Source organism: Octopus bimaculoides, chromosome 13 (assembly GCF_001194135.2).
Source record: "Octopus bimaculoides isolate UCB-OBI-ISO-001 chromosome 13, ASM119413v2, whole genome shotgun sequence".
Classification (NCBI taxonomy): domain Eukaryota; kingdom Metazoa; phylum Mollusca; class Cephalopoda; order Octopoda; family Octopodidae; genus Octopus; species Octopus bimaculoides.
In genome coordinates, this window is record NC_068993.1 from 34733312 (window position 1) to 34737333 (window position 4022).

The following is a 4022-nucleotide window of genomic DNA, read 5'->3' on the forward strand; positions in this document are numbered from 1 at the left end:
ATATAATTATATATATCGCATACGCGTACAGTAAAATTCTGTAGACAATGCTATTAATATTATTATTTTTATTAAGGTGGCTAACTGACAGAATCGTTAACAAGCCAGGCAAAATGCTTAACGACATTCCATTTGTCTTAACATTCTGAGTTTAAATTCTGTCGAGGTGTATTTTGCTTTTCATCCTTTCGGGCTCGAGGAAATAAGTACCAGTTACGCACTGGAGTCGATGTAATTGACTCTCCACCTGAAATGTCAGGCCTTGTGCCTATAGTAGAAAAGATCATTATCATTATTATTATTGTTGTTATTATTAATAGAGAGTTATGATTACTTTTACCTCAATATTCACCTAGATGGACATGGACTGTAAAGTGTACAATTTAACAAATGGAATTATTAACTAATAATTCCGGATATTATAACAACGCTTAAATTCGATTTCTATAGACAAGCACTTAATTCTTTCATTAATCCACCGACAAGTAATTATTCTTTAATTCCTCAGCCAATGAAATAGCGTTTCCTTTTTTAAGCCGGTACAATTTTAAAATTGCAAACCACCGTTTTGCACTTCTGCGTGACTGTTGCTGCTGCTGCCGCAGCTACTGTTACTGCTACAGAGTCTGCTGTTATTGCTATCGGTATGTCTGTTATTACTTCAGCTGCTGCTATTGCTGCTGCCATTGCCGTTATCGTCGCCGTTTCCTGGTTTTATTCGCTCCATCTTTTAATGCTTCACGGTTTACTTTCACTTTTGATTATTACCACGTAACAAAACAATTCCGTTTTCAGTGGGGGAGAAAAAGTGAAAAACGAAAAAAAAAAAATTAAATTAAAATTGCAATAGAATTACTGTGCTAAAATTGATAAAGCCAATGAACCATATGGAATATTTACAAGAATACTCGTGTGCCAAACGTTACTATGGAAACGTTTCGACTATCGTCATATTTTCATCGCTCCCTCCACCTCCTGTCTGAGATATAATTATTGATTATGCTGGATAACGTAAAGATCAAAACTAATCTTCCTTTTATTCTCTTTAGAACCTTATACTGACAAAAGCCTACATCAAAGCACATAGATCTTTTACAGGCGTATTATAAGCTAACGAATTAATTTTCCTTCCACGTACATGCAAACTCGAATGCAACTACGTATAGTAGCAGTCATAGATCTGTGGAAATAGACATTCTAGTCATTTCCCATTCCTGTCAGCGTGCAAATATTCTCTTATATGCTGTCGTATACCTGCCACCGATGTACTCAGGTGAGTAGAAGCGCGTATATTCCGTGTGGAACACTGACACACTGATTCACGGAAAAAATGTAAAACACACACACACACACACACACACACATAGATCCATAGGTATATACATACATACATACATACATACATACACATATACATACATATATGTGTGTGTGCATAAACCTACGTGTGAGTTCATTGCGTCCAACTAATTACACAAAAGACAAATAAACAAACGCATCTGTATGCGTGCGCACACACCACAAATACGCTAACAGAGATATGTGCGTGCACACACACACACTCACATCTATACGGGAAATAACAGTATTTGGATTCATTCGATGTATATATGAGGTGATAAGTTGAGAAAGTGAGAAAGGAATTTATTGTTTCCGTAAGTTATTAACCGAAAGAGTTTGTCTGCAGACACACAGCAGGTGTTGTGTGCTATTAAGCACAGTGAAATGGCCACTCTGTTTAAAGCGGTGAAAGCAATTATTGCAACAATTGCTAGAACAAACAGAACAACATCAACGATAGCAACTATTCAAACATAGCCTGACATAACATCAGTTTGAATATTCTGTAAGTATAAACTTTATATATACACATTTACTTAAATTCTTTTGGAAGCTAATCGATATTTATCCAGTCGTGATGGAGGGTGGTGGTACGTGAGAATGAGATGATTTGCTTTGCTTTCATATCAGTACCCCTGATAGATTATTTCAGAGGCAGATAATTGAAGTGTTGTAAGAAATGGTGTCAAATAAAACTACATTTTCTTTATGACAGCTATGAGGAGAATATGTAGTCGTCATTGTGCGAAGCAGCGTGGAGATCTATCTCTATTCACTGGCGTAGTATGCGTGAACGCATGTGAAAAATTGCAGTGCTCTGATAATTCATTATTTTAATTGATTTAATTAGCTATTAAAAACATATTTACTAGATATTATTCTTATGTTTAGAAAGATAACTTAGTATATGTGCTTGTATGATATTTCAAAGGTCTTTATATATGTGTATATTCATCTGTGAAAATTCAGTAAATGAAATATATCTCATCAATGAGAATGTGAATAAGTGAGTCTACGTGTGACGATCTGCATGCATGTATATGTATGTGTACATGTGTAAGTGAATGTGGGGAATTTAAGAATTAGAATCGATTGATATGACGATCGTTGTATAAGAAAATAGACTTTCTTTTTCATATCAATGACTGTATTTTACTAGGTTAGAGAAATGTGACGTTGTGGCGTTCAAACCCCTTCTATCCGAGTTTAATAATGTAAGTGATGTTACAAATACATTAATGAGAATTGAAATAGGCTCACAATTTCAGTTTATCAAGTCTATTGTACTTTGATATTCTTGAGAGAAACATGTAGAATACACCAGAGTTAATTGTACTCCTTATACTTTCCACAGAGTATAGGGAGTTGAGAATAGTCAATCGAGACAAACAATTCTACTCTTTCTAGGGCGACGGACTGCAAAATCTTTTGAACACGGAAAAAAATTCTTTATGTTATCTAGTTACTTCATTCATGTTCTGATTTCAAATCTCAACAGGGCCGACTTAACCATCCTCCCAGGGTCAATAAAATAATATTAGTTAAATGTTAGAAATGACTATTATCTAACAGGAGAGGAGCAAGTGTTAAGCTCTAGTCCCTACAACATCTTATGTCCGGGATTTACGTTCCGAGTTTTTGCGGAAAACCACTTCACATTTGCCTACGATGCTACTGGAAATGCATGAACCTCACACCATTACATTTCTTCCGTCCATAATATTTAAGAATTTCATATATGGTCAAAATCAAAAGTAAAAGTTTGGAACCAGGTAACAGACCCATTTCATCAGGTGCGCGTCACAAAATGTGATAACATAAATATTTGGTGAAAACCATCGATTTTCGAATTCTTATTTTTTTTATGATTCTATATTGGAGCTACTTGTTTAATTACTTAATGACTTAATCTGTAATTGATTACAAAGGAACGTGCATCAGATAGACATTCCTGGTTATGTTGTCGACTATTGTTTCTGTGCTTGATTCTCGCCTGGTTCAACTTAAAATACTCAAACACACTTATAAATGTACTTCTGTGTGTGTATATTGTACATCTCCATCTATATGTATAAAACACATGATCGCTAAGTTAACCATTTCGCGAACTATAGATGCCCATTGAACTCGGTTCTTTATTGTCTTGTTGAGATTACAGGTGAATATCTACCTGGTTACAATTTATAATAAATACTTGAAACGTTGCTACAATACATCTTAGCTAAACTGAACAGCTAGACAAACTGAAGATATAGAAAAGAGTCCCCTACTCAAAATGCTTGTACTATGCCTTTAAAAACTATGATAAATTTCAAGAGTCATATAAAAAATGGCAATTCAATTCCTTTTTTAGGTTGAAATAATTTCTGGTGATTTCAAAGTATCTGCTGGTGGATGTTAGCGTCGTTGGTTACAGGTTTCCATGGAGATAATTACTGGATAGTAGCATATATAATGATGAAGACATAAGAATTAGCTAATACGGTGCAGAACAAATATTTTAAAGGGGCTTCATTCTTAAAGTAATAATTTTCATTGTGTGGGATTTTTACATTTTTAGCCGACGTACAACGGCTGAAAACAGCAGCACACATGCATGCATACAAACATACACACATACACGCATACATGCATACATACATACATACATACATACATACATACAAACATACATATATATA

General features: G+C 34.6%; 1 protein-coding gene across 2 annotated transcripts in view; it reads left to right on the plus strand.

The window, feature by feature from the left end:
• Positions 1 to 100: 100 nt before the first annotated feature.
• The window catches only part of LOC106868424 (uncharacterized), a 56267-nt gene continuing 52345 nt past the window's right edge, over positions 101 to 4022 (plus strand). Inside the window, exon 1 of one of the 2 annotated variants that reach the window (XM_052972426.1) lies at positions 101 to 1846. The gene's annotated coding sequence lies outside the window, so the exon portion shown is untranslated. The remainder of the gene's footprint in view (positions 1847 to 4022) is intronic. The other variant, XM_014913668.2, reaches the window with a different exon arrangement.